This window comes from Humulus lupulus, chromosome 9, assembly GCF_963169125.1.
Source record: "Humulus lupulus chromosome 9, drHumLupu1.1, whole genome shotgun sequence".
Lineage (NCBI taxonomy): Eukaryota > Viridiplantae > Streptophyta > Magnoliopsida > Rosales > Cannabaceae > Humulus > Humulus lupulus.
In genome coordinates this window covers 147,258,958-147,272,482 of record NC_084801.1, presented here as the reverse complement: position 1 = coordinate 147,272,482, position 13,525 = coordinate 147,258,958, and the positions used below count along the sequence as shown (strand labels likewise).

The following is a 13,525-nucleotide window of genomic DNA, read 5'->3' as shown; positions in this document are numbered from 1 at the left end:
AAATCGCATTAGGGATTTCGGGGCATTACAATGGTATTATGCCATGTAAATAATATATGAACGGCCTAAGAGTGCTAGAGTTTACATTGGTGCACAGGGCGCGGCTCAGCCACTGGTAGCTGAGGATAGCTTATTATTCACTGAGCTCGATTTAAGCAGACCGGAGTCAGTGGGGTAAACAGAGGGCGCGACCTAAGGGCGTCGACCCTGATTATCATGTGAATTGATTATTATTATTGATTGATGAATTTGTTATGTTGAATAGATGAGTGTTGGTTTATTGATTCTCTAGTTATGTCCATGGACTATGTGATTAATGTGGTATGCTAAGTATATGAACATGCTTTAAAGTTTATTCAATTGTTATTATTGTTTGTACCATAACGTTATATTTTCTTGATGGGCCTTGGCTCACGGGTGCTACGTGGTGAAGGTAAAGGCAAGGGCAAGCTTGATCAGCCCTGGATCGAAGAGCTCTGAGGGAAGAATGTACATGATCAGCTACTCAGCTGCCACGGTTGAGGAAGAACCAAGAACGGGAGGACCATAGATGTCTGTTTTTCCCTTAGAGTGGCTAGCGGTGGATTGTACTCTGGAAATTTTGTAAACTGACTTTCAAACACTGTTTCTTTTGGGATCCCTTGTGTAAAACATTTAATTATATGAAATGTATATTTTATGACCAAAACCTTTTAACCCTAGTTCATTAGTGATGTCAGTGACACGTTTTTAACTAAATGACTTGATTAGCAAGTCCCGCACCTTTATAAATACACAGTGTAACGGTCTTGGCTACCCAGGGCATTACATGCCAGATGCCTAGAATAGTAGTCTATGAGGGTTACGACTTTTGTACAAAAGACATGGTTTAGACTTACCATGCTTAGCCTATTTTTGGATATTAGTAGGGTAGAAATAAACCCTAAGTTCTTTGATATAACTAATTTTGTGACTAGTTTTAAGTTAATTACCCAAAACTAGTAATGTTTTGACTAGGCAAAGATTGATCTTTTTGTATTGGGGTACTTTTTTTGTTGAATTTTATGGTTGTCCTTTTGTTAATGAAATTTATGCATGTTTTCTTAAATGATGTGTTTTGTGTACTTAAATTTTATGATAAGTAGTTGTTTGGTTTCTAGTGTTGATTCTTTCTCTTTTGGCTTTGTTTAAGAGTTTCCACGCTAGTAACGATACATGTCACAAGAGAATCCACCCACTTTGGTGGAACAAGTACTAGCCTTGCAGAGGGCAATGGCGAAACAGTTGGAACAAAGGGAGCATGATAGATAAAGGCAGGCCAATGCTGAGGTTCGCCAGGTAGAATGTATCAAACCTTGCTACAACGGCCTCTGGTGGCACCCAATAATGCTCCTAACAATCGAGTACCAGCTGTGGAAAATTTCCAAGTCCTTGAGCAACAGGCTGGAGCCGGACAAGCCGATCCACCAGTTGAAGCTCCAAGAGTCACTCGATCGAAACCTATATCGAAAACATTCAGCAAACATAATCCATCTACCTTTGCAAGGTCAACTGATCCTATGGTAGTTGAGGAATGGATTAGCATACTTGAGAGGATCTTTGAGTTCACAGAAATCTCTGACTGAGAAAATGTGCTTTGTGTTGTTTATATATTAAGGTCGGACACACACATCTAGTGGGACGCAATTAAGAAGGGACGTGTGGTAGTAGAAATGAAATGGCCAGAATTCCTAAATCTACTCAATACCATGTACTATAACAAGACTATGATAGATCACAAGGTGGAGGAATTTACCTTTTTGAGACAAGGTGTTATAAGTGTACAAGACTATGTTCGGAAGTTTGATCAACTAGTTCACTTTGCACCGGATCTGGTTAGCACTGAAGCTACCAAGTTTAACAGGTTCATGCGAGGGCTTCAAAGAGACATTGTCAAATTTTTTGACACTGGAAAGACGGGGCCAAAAACTTATGTTGAAGTGGTGGAAAGAGCTATCCGCAAAGAAGCGTGGGCCAACTTTGAAAAAAGGGAACCTCAAAAGAGTGAAGAGAGGAGATTTGCTCCTAACTATTCTGGGCAATCTCATTTCAATCAGATTGGTCCTAAAGGGAGGTTCACTCCCAGGATCAACCAGATTTCCAAAAGATCAAGTAATCAGGGGGCTCGAGATTCAACCGTAATAATGGGAACAAGGGGAAGGGTGGACCTTCCAACCCCAGGAATGAATGGTCCCAATAAATAGCCTAGACGAGATTTTGAAAATTGTTCCTTCTGTAACAAATGTGGTTGACATCATCCTGGTGAATGTAGGGTTGGGGGATGTTATGCCCATGCGAAACCAAGGCACTTTACTAAACAATTCCCAAACTCAGGCAAGAGAGGAGGTAGCTCTCACCAGAAACAAATCAGAGCTCCCCCGCGAGTTTTTGCACTTACCCAAGGAGAGAAAGGAGTAGGCACATCGGAAATGGTGTCAGGTCAGATTTCTATCACTCAAACTTCTTCTTATGCTTTAATGGATACAGGTGTGTCTCACTCATTTATAAGTACGACCTTTGTTAAGAAGCTAGGTTTAGTTCTTGTACCTTTACCAACTGTATGTGGGATATCCTTTCCTTCTGAGGAGGATTTGTTGGTACGGTTCTAGGTAAGAGTTGTACCTGTTTGGATAGAGGGTCGCGAGCTGACAGTTGATCTGTTAGTCTTGGAATTATGTGTGTACGAACTCATATTGGGTATGGATTGATTATCCAAGTATGGTGCGGTTGTAAATTGCAAAAGACGCAGAGTGGTTTTTCACCCAAAGAGAGAAAAACCGTTCATCTTCCAAGGAATGTCTCAGGAGAAGAAATTCGCAATGATTTCAGTGATGAAGGCTAGGAAGATGTTGCACGATGGATGTATTGGGTATCTGGCAAGCATACTGGATAAGGATAAGGAGACAAAACTACAACCAACAAATGTGCCCATCGTATGTAAGTTTGCGGAAGTATTCCTTAATGATCTTTCAAGTATTTCTCCGGATCGAGAGGAAGTGTTCAAAATAGAGCTAATACCTAGGACGACACCCATTTCGAAGGCTCCATATCAAATGGCACTGACAGAACTCAAGGAATTGCAGTCACAACTACAGGAGTTGTTAGATAAAAAGTTTATAAGGCCAAGTCATTCTCCATGGCGTGTCAGTGGGCTTTGTTAAAAAGAAGGACGCCTCTATGAGGATATGTATAGATTACCGGGAGCTGAACACGGTGACCATCAAGAACCGTTATCCGCTACCTAGGATCGAAGACTTGTTCGATCAGTTACAAGAAGCTTCAGTCTTTTCCAAGATAGACCTACGATCCAGCTACCATCAACTCAAGGTGAAGAAGGCAGATATTCCCAAAATGGCTTGTCACACACGCTACGGTCATTATGAATTCATTGTGATGTCTTTCAGGCTCACCAATGCACCAGCAGCGTTCATGGTTCTGATGAACCAGGTGTTTAAGAATTGTAGAGTCCAAGAATTTTACTTACTTATAAAGATGATATTTATTATACTATAAGGTTTAGATAGAACTAATAAGATCATGGCACTTGTCATGTGCATGTTTATTGAGAAATTAAGTATTTTTGAGGAATAGTTTTATAAGAGAAATATTTGAAAACCCCAGAATCTGCCAGCGGCTTTAAAATCGTTATATGACTCAGTCAAAGTTGTTTACTCAATTCAAATTAAGCTGAAAAAGTGCAATTACGTGTATAATATTTCAGTGTATGACGATATATTGCAACTCTAGGGGCGATATATCGCCACATGGGGAATACGAAAACACGTAACTTTGCACGAACGCTTCGACGAGCCTCAGGATATAAGCCCAGGCAATATATCGCCTACCATGGGCGATATATCGGCTCTAGGGCAAGATTTTTAAATGGTTTGAAACTGAGCTCATTTTAATCCTCAACCTCTTAGCAAGCCTTTGAATCTTTTGACCGAGTCTTAAGCCTCTCCTGAACGAATATTCAAATATTTTTCAATTAAATATTCATTATTTTTATTCAAGCTAAAAGAAGATTTTTTCATTCTTGAACTCTATAAATAGCACCTAGTACCCAGCCATTTCTTTCATTCTTCAAGCTGAGTTAAGAGCCTTCAAGCTGCTAGGTTTACTTTAGAGTGTTAAACACTTGGGTTGGGGTTATAAGCTTTATCATCTTAAGCCTATTAAACACTTGGGAAGTAAGGTTAATAGTGTGTTTTTTCGATATCGAGGTGTAGTTCGGTAATAGTGCATTCAAAGGTATTCCTATTCCTAGTTCATTTATGTATGTTTCATTAGTTTCTTTTAGTTTTCTCTACTTAAATCCTAACTTGTTGTTTTCCATTCTTGGTTAGGTATTTAAGTTCTTTGAACTTAAGATTTCTTGTCAGTAAGTTTCTTCTCAGTGGTTTAGTTCATTCCTTTTCATCTCTTTTCTTTTAGAAATACTCACCTTCTCATTGTTGGTTTTAGGAGTGTTTCAAAATCCCGTCCTTGTTCTCACATCCCGGTTTTGGTAAGGAAAATAGGATAGATTCTATATGTTTATATGTCATGTTTATGTATAATATGTTATGATAATTTTATGTTATGCTATGTTATGTTTTTATCTAGGGCTCATAGTTGCTTAGTTAGCAAGCCCTAGTGTTTATTATTTTCATGTTTAAAGTTATGATTTACCATACCTCAAATATTAGACAGAGGACCTAGATGGGTTATCATATACTATCATGTGATCTAACCTACCTCAAATATTAGACAGGGGACGTAGATGGTTTATCACATGTCATAATGGCCATTAATATTGTAGTCCTATGTGGTATACGTCTTTATAGTCATATGTTTATAGTTTATGTTTATGTTTATATGCTTTTAGTAGATTTTCCTTGCTGGGCATTAGGCGCATTCCTTTATTTTTATATGTGCAAGAAAATAGTTATGGCGGCGGAAAGATTCTTGGCGGCTTGGGATTGTGTATTGAGGAAGAATGGATTCGGTTGACTACGTGAACGACGTTGTTTCAGTCTTTTTAATTATGTTTTCTATGTATTTTCTGCACTTAAATTTTGTAACTAATTTATTTAAGTTAAAGTTATGTTTTATTTTTCAAACAATGGGATCCCATACCTCGCATTTATGTATTTCAACTTTTACTTTATAGTTTTTTTAATAAAGTTATGTATGTTTTCTTATGAATAGTAATTTTAATGGTCCAAAGTCTTAGAATTAGTTGGGTCATTACAAGAAATATCTCGACAATTTTTTCATCATTTTTATCGATGATATCTTGATCTATTCCAAGAACAAAGAAGAATATGCTACGCATCTGGAGATGGTTCTACAACAGTTAAAGGATCAGAAATTGTACGACAAGTTCTCAAAATGCAAATTATTGCTGGAGAAAGTAAGTTTTTTGGGCCATGTGGTATCTAGAGAAGGAATGTCAGTGGGCCCTGCGAAGATCGAGGCAGTAAATCAGTGGGAATAGCCCAAGAATGCCCAATAAATCGAAGCTTCCTCAGTTTATCTGGGCACTACCGAAGATTTGTGGAGGGATTCTCGACTATAGCTTCACCACCGACTGCTCTTACCCACAAGAATGCCAAATTTGAGTGGATTGAGAAGTGTGGAAAGAGTTTACAACAGTTAAAAATGAGGCTAACCACTGCCTCGGTCCTAAGTTTTCCAAAAGGAACAGAGGGGTACATTATATACAGTGATGCATCAAGACAAGGATTAGGAGTCGTATTGATGCAGCACAGGAAGGTGATCGCATATGCATCGCAACAATTGAAGAATTATGAGAAAAACTACCTCACTTACGATTTGGAGCTGGCAACTCTGGTATTTGTGCTAAAAATCTAGAGACATTACCTTTACAACGTTCACTGTGATATCTACACAGACCACAAGAGTTTCAAGTATTTCTTCACTCAAAAGGAATTGAACATGAGACAACGTCGATGGTTGGAGCTGTTTAATGACTACGATTGCGATATCCTATACTATCCGGGGAAAGGCAACAAAGTAGCAGGTGCCTTAAGTCGGCAACCGATGGCATATGTGATGACAGTGCATGAGGTTCCTCAAGAGATACAAAATGACATTTCTACCATGGATATAGAAATCTTAATGGGACGCTTATAGAACTTAACAGTCAAACCCACCATTATGGAAGCCATTCAGGGAGGACAGCTGGTGGATCATTGGATGGTGACGCTTAAGCACAAGACCATCAAGGAAATGCGGTCAGACTTTCATATATCTGATGACAAAGTACTAGGGTCTAAGGGTAGGATCTATGTACTGGACGATGCGAAGATCAAGCGACAAATCTTGTACGAGGCTCATGATGCACCCTATGCCATGCATCCTAGCACCATGAAAATGTATGAAGACTTAAGAAAGTATTTTTGGTGGCCAGGGATGAAAAAGGATGTGGTAGAGTATGTGGCACACTGTTTGACGTGCCAACAGACGAAGGTCGAACATCAAAGACCAGCTAGACTTTTACAACCTCTAGAAATCCTGGAGTGGAAACGGGAAATGGTCACGATGGACTTTGTTACAGGCTTACCTACCACTCCTAAGGGACAAGACATTGTATGGGTCACTGTGGATAGGCTGACCAAGTCAGCGCACTTTTTTCCCATTAAGACCACATTCTCTGCAAACAAGTTGGTCAAAATATACATAGTTGAGATAATAAATCTGTATGGTGTTTCGATATCCATAGTGTCTGATCGGGATGGGAGTTTCACGTTGGCATTTTGGAAGGGAATACAAGAAGGATTAGGGATGAAGTTAAAATTTAGCATAGCTTTCATCCCCAAACCAATGGGCAGAGCGAACGTACGATATAGACCTTGGAAGACATGTTGAGGGCTTGGGTGCTGAATTTTCAAGGATCATGAGGCACAAAGCTTCTTTTGGTAGAGTTTTCATACAACAACAGCTACCACGATTTGATCAAGATGGCACCCTATGAAGCATTGTACGGGAGAAAGTGCAGATCCCTTATTCATTGGCATGAGGCCAGTGAAAGGAAATTCTTGGGTCCTAACAAGGTGGATTAGTCTACCGAGGACATCCAAAAGATTCAACAATAGTTACAGATTTCAGAAGATCAGCAACGCAAATATGTGGACCTACGCAAAGGCCCTTGGAATTTGAAGTGGGAGATAAGGTTCTTTTGATGATTGCCCCACTAGAAGGAGTTATGTGATTGAGTAGGAAGGGAAGCTCAATCCAAGGTATATAAGGCCCTTCAAAGTACTTGAGCGAGTAGGGAAGGTAGCTTACAGGTTAGCTCTTCCGCCCACCTTGTCTTTAGTACATGACGTCTTCCATGTATCTATGTTTGTAACATCCCGTGTTTTAAACACCTGTTAGTAGCCGGTTGGAGCCAGTGAAGAATTATGTGAAATATTATTTTGATAAATGATATTATATGAATTGGCAATGATATGTGAATTTTATAGCCGCTGTAATGATCCGGTAAAGAATCTAGCTTTATGCAAAGAAAGATTGGTCTCGAACTAAGGAATAAACCCTAATGGGAGAAAAATCTCGGATTAAATGAAATAAGAAATACTATGGCATAAAAATATTAATTTTTGTCTGGCAACTGGGACTTTATAGTCGAGCCAATAAGTTTAAGAAAAATTTATTGAGGTTTGAATTCCAATCAACCGGGCTTAAGAATGAGAATTTCTTGCTCGAGCCTCTAAGGGCATTTTGGTCAATTTGATAAAACTACCAAAATTATGTGATATGTGACAAATCTTATTTTTGGGTCACATTTAATTAAATTAATTAAGCTTGGAGATATTTAAAAACTATAGGGTAAAATTTAGGGAATTTTAGATGAGTAAAATTACCAAAGGGCTCTTGAGTGTCTAAGGAGAGATGTAAAGATGAGCAAGGGCATAAAGGTCATTTCCAAGGGAGGAGAGAGAGAGAGTGGGCAGCAAGGCTATGCCTAGGGCTCTCAAGAGCCTAGGACATCTACCCTAGGAAGAGTAAGAGCCTTAGCCCCCTCATTGGCTAAACCCCAATCATTTCCCTCTTACACATCTAATCTTTTTTTTTAATTTCCTTTTCCCTCAAGAAAGACAAAAAAAAACATCTTCCATTCTCTCTCCCCAAAACTGAAACCTAGTCTCTCTCTACTCTTCATTGCTGCAATTTTTTTCTCTCCAAGAGCCAAGATCACTCATTCCCCCATTGAAGGAGGGAGAAGCTCAAGAGCACACTAGGGAAGAGTAAGTTTCGAACCCTACTCTATTTTTTTCCTCTCTTCCTCTTCAAACTCGAAAACCTATGGGTTATGTTGCATTCATGTGATATAATAGTCATGCATGGCTGTGATCTTGTGTTCTAGGGTTCAAGAGAGGCTTGTACGGGTAGTACCTCAAGGAGTTAACACTTTGGTGATCTAGTGGAAGCAAGGTAATAAATCTTGGTAGTTTGCATGTTTTCTTCCTCATCTAAGTTTTCTACCCTAATCCTTCTCTTAAAAATCTTCATGTGGAACTTGGGGCTAGGTTTTGAGATTTTATAGCACTAAGGAAAGGTGTTGAAGAGCTAAGGAACATATCTCCAAGCTAGGGCTTCGAAAGGTAGAATCTATGGTTGAGTTCTTTATGTTTTGTGGTGATTCTTGTAGATCTGGTTGTATAGGGTGTTTCAATAGCTTTGAGATTATTTTATGCTTAAGGCTGAGATTTATGTGTGGTATGATGATTTATGTGTGGCATGCTGCCAAAATTTCGTGGTCTGGCTTCCAACGGGTAAAATCGCACTCTACTGCCTCTATCTGTGAAAAATATTTGTTTAGTTGCATAGTGATTTGTGAGTACTTGATGATAGGCTTTGGAAAATCGTAAAAATGCATTTTTAAACCCAAGTTATGAACGTTTTGGCATTTTGATGTAAATCTGGAAAATTTCTGGACAGCATGCACCGCCCAGATTGTTTTGACTTTTGAACATGTTTTACTAATCAGAAAGCTATGAAATTTGGTAGGGTGTTATTTTAAACATTTATAAGGGTCACTATAAAATTTTAGAGAAAAATTTATTAAGGTATAAGAGATATGATTTTTCAAAGTTTGCCCTAGAATCTGGAAACAAAACTTCTGGGCAGCAAGCACTGCCCAGATTGCTTTAAACATTTTAATGAGTTTTATTATTCCAAAAATTATGAAATTTTGAGGGAAGCTAATATAGACATTTATAAAGATCCCTGTAAAATTTTAGAAAGAACTGGGCTATGGTGTAAGATAAGTGAATTTTCAAAGTTACCTTAAAATCTGGGAAAACTTTTGGGCAGCAGGCACTGCCCAGAATTCTTTAAAATTTTGAATGGATTTTTCCATTCCAAAAATTATGAAATTTTGAGGGGAATTATTTAAGATGTGTATAAGGACTCCAGTAAAATTTTAGAGAAAAAAATTTCACAGTTTAAGAGAAATAAGTTTTCTAAGTTTTCCCTAAAATCTGAAAAGTTGTAATTTTGAACCTTAACAAAAAATGATTTTTGGGAGGTTAGTTCTCTTAACCGAAAACAAGTTTTTGACGTGAGACTTTCACTTAGTTTCCATCCTTATGACACATAATACATGAACGATAGTTTAAGGGTTTTTGCCCAAAACTCAACTTAGGGCAAAAGTTTAAAAATGAGACTTTACCACTTTAAGTTAAATAGTGGAAGTAAGTCTTGGAAATGAAAAGAAATAGTTCCTTGCGAAGATAACTAAGGATTTGGAGACTTAATCAATCCAAAATTAGCTTGAGTTAATTTTAAAGTTGATTTTTACCGTTTTTAAGTTAAGGGTCCAATTGCCCTTCTTTTCAAAAATAACATAAAAGAGATCCTAGGTTATGGATAAAAATGGTAAGGATGGGATAACTTTGTCATATATTATTTGTAAAGGGTCAAAAAGCAGTATGTTGGTAAATGATAGAAAACGGTAAACTTTCATAAGAGGACAACAAGTTGGTATTTTTCTAAAGATAGGAGCTGAGTAAAACTCATTTTCCTAAAATCAAACTACGAGTTATCCGATAAGAGAGTTCTTTAGTTAAAGAATATTAAGATGCACGACATGGAGAGCGTGTTTTGGTGAGGCTAATTTTCTCATGTTACTATAAATACTGAAACGAAATCCAGCCTTATACACTGTAAGGTGTATAAGAGGGTATAGTATAGAGTCTCTAAGAGAACTTTATTGCATGTAGCTATCATAGAATATTAGTTATAAGAGTATGTCATAGTTTAATCCAAGTACATTGTATTAATTACAGTAACCGCGAAAAGGAAAATGAACAGCGGTGTTAAAGATCCAGCTAGGAGTTAAGGACTCCAAGTAAGTTAGCCTTTCTCTTTCTTGACTACAACATGAATATACTAGTGTGTGCTTGTAGTAGTAGATTAAACTAGTTTTTTTGGGGTCATTAAGACCAAGGTATGCTTAATACCTACTCTTGCAATGCTTTTGCATTCTGTGGCTAAATGGTAAGTAGGTTCGGGTTGAAGCCAGAACCTTAGCATAATATAGTCCAGGTTGGAGCCAAGACATGGTAAGAATATATAGTCTGGGTTGAAGCCTGGACACAGTAAGAATACATGGTCCGGGTAAAAGCTAGGACATGGTGAATATATAGTCCGGGTTGGAGCCAGAACAATGGTAATAAAGTCCGGGTTGGAGCCAGGACATTAACGGTGGAACCAGGTTGAGGCCCATATCCCTTGTTGATGATTTAATTGCTTAGTCATGATGTGTGTTAAATATATTTGAATATTCTGAGAATCTTCTGAGTGCAGGATATTACAATATGAGTGATATATTGTATGCTCTGGGAATTTTCTGAGTGCAGGTTATCGTGCTATGTGTGAACTTGGTTGTTAGAAACAACCAAAGTTATTGTTCGAATGTGATTATCCATATTGTATGTTCTGGGAATTTTTTGAGTGCAAGTTATCGTGTTATGTGTCAACTTGGTTGTTAGAAACAACCAAAGTTATTGTTCGGATATGTTATCCATATTGTATGTTCTGGGAATTTTCTGAGTGCGGGTTATCATGCTATGTGTCAACTTGGTTGTTAGAAACAACCAAAGTTATTATTCGGATATGGTTATCTATATTGTATGTTCTGGGAATTTTCTGAGTGCGGGTGATCGTGCTATGTGTGAAATTGGTTGTTAGAAACAACCAAAGTTATTGTTCAGATATGGTTATCCATATGGTATGTTCTAGGAATTTTCTGAGTGTAGGTTATTGTGTAATGTATGAACTTGGTTGTTAGAAACAATTAAAGTTATTGTTCGGATATGGTTTTCTATATTGTATGTTTTGGGGATTTTCTTGAATGCAGATTGGTATGATATGTATGAAAATGGGTTGTTGGGCGCAACCAATGTACTTGATTTTCTGTATGGCTATTATTATGAATTGTATGATAGGGTTGGAATTTATCCAATACCCTAGTGATCGGTAGTAATACCTACCTTAGGCAACCCATTACTGGGTTTAGTATATTTGTGTGCAAGGCTATTCTTACTAAGCATTTTCGCTTACCTAGTTGTTTCATGTTGTAGGTAAGTGCAAAAGTAAAGTGGAGCAACGAGCGCTGGAGTCTGCTTGTGGATATGTACATGTGGCTTGACCTGGGGAGGTTTTTGATGGATCACCATTTGAAAAGAAAAAGCTAGAAGTTTGTTATTTCTTTTGGGATAATTGTTTTGTTATAACTCTGTGGAAGAGAAGTTGTATTTCTGTTTGCTAAACTAAAAGTGTGCGCACACGACTTTTTAAAAGTTTTTTTTATGGATTTTTGGTACAATAATTTAAAGTAAAAGTTTAGATTTCTCCATTTTTTGGTCTTGTGTGTTTTGAGGGTCGTTACAATGTTGAGGAAGTTTGTCAAAGACCCCATCCATGTACTTAGCTACGAGCAGCTAGATGTGGATCCAAAGATATGTTACTAGGAGAAGCCAATAAAAGTTTTGGAAAAGATAAGGTGTTACGAAACAAAACTATGCCACTGGTCAAGATACAGTGGTGTAACCACAGGGTTGAAGAAGCAACTTGAGAACCCGAGGATAAGATGTGTGAGTTGTACCGTCAATTGTTTTGAGCTTCTAGGATGAAACTTATATAAATTGTAGGTGTTGTAACGCCCCGTTTTTGGGCTCTATCTGTTTACGTACCCATATTATGTGAATAATAGTTGGAAGGTTATTTTATGTATTTTTATGTGGGAACCTAGTTCTTGTATGTTAAATGTTAGCCTTTATGGGAAATATGAGATTTATAACTTTAACGAGACTCTTGATTTTTAATCGAGTCAAAAATCCCTAACTGGGAAATTCTCGATTTGCATATTTTTAAGAATTTGGTTAATTATGACAAAGATTATTATTGGGCATACAATAAGGAAGATAAAATAAACTAATTTAATAAATTATGTCTCTCATGAATTGTAAACAAAATTAGAATTAGGGACATTTATTAAGAAATGTCACTTAAGTGGTATGAATAATGTTTAGTGGCAAATTACATAATTTAATTAAAGTGCCATTTTAATTTATGACCTTGAATTTATTTTATTCATGGCGTCATACTTTATTCTATTTAAAATTTTACCCTAAGGTTCTATTTCATAAAACTATGCAAAAGTGTGTAGGAAATTTATTGCAGCAAAATGACCATTTTGGCCTTGTGGAATTTCTAAAGCTTTTGTTTTTTTAATAAAAATAGGGGTAGGAAAGTAATTTATAGGGGTGGCTGGTCATGTGCTCCTAAAAGGCCATGATTAGTTTTATTTCTTCAACAAAAACAAGGAAAAAAATAAATGAAAGGTCTCTTAGCTACACCTATTCCTAGCACTTTAGTAGTTTTCAAGTACCATTTCAACAAGTAAAGAAAGAAAACAAATTAGAAAAAAAAAATCAGATCTCTCTCTCTCTCTCTCTCTCTCTCTCTCTCTCTCTCTCTCTCTCTCTCTCTCTCTCTCTCTCTCTCTCTCTCTCTCTCTCTCTCTCTCTCTCTCAAAATGCTAAGACTCCAGTGAAGCTTCTAACCCTAGAGCTCAAGCATAGTTCAAGGTAAATCCTTTGATCCTTTCCTTCTTCTTTTTTCTTATGTGAGTTGAACACTAGGGTTGAACATCAAGCAGGATTTCTTGGGTTGGGGTGCAAGAAAATAGTACAGATGTCGTCCGATACAATTTTGGATTTATGGTGTTTTTGGGTTTCGGGTGTCGGGGGGGATCGGGTCGGGTTAGTTCGAGTTCGGGTGTCAAATGGACTGGTTTCGGATTTGGGCCTTGAATGGGCTTTGACAATTTTTTTATGTAAAAATGTCATTTTTTGAGTTTTTTTTTACTTTTGTAATGTATTTTTACCAAAAAAAAATACTTTTTAGCAACATGCCAACATCCAAAAGCATAATTGTTGAATTATTTTTTGTTAAACAAGTGTTTTATTTCACACAAAACTTGAAAAACAAA

General features: G+C 37.3%; 1 long non-coding RNA gene across 2 annotated transcripts; it reads left to right on the top strand.

Moving 5' to 3' along the window:
- Nucleotides 1–8,130: 8,130 nt before the first annotated feature.
- LOC133802126 (uncharacterized) lies at nt 8,131–12,298 on the top strand. Of its 2 annotated transcripts, XR_009877154.1 has the most exons (5): nt 8,131–8,273; nt 8,393–8,460; nt 8,556–8,630; nt 10,317–10,378; nt 11,613–12,298. It is a non-coding gene; the product is annotated as an uncharacterized LOC133802126 (long non-coding RNA). The 2 variants fall into 2 exon arrangements; XR_009877155.1 differs by lacking the exon at nt 10,317–10,378.
- The last annotated feature ends 1,227 nt before the right edge of the window (nt 12,299–13,525 follow it).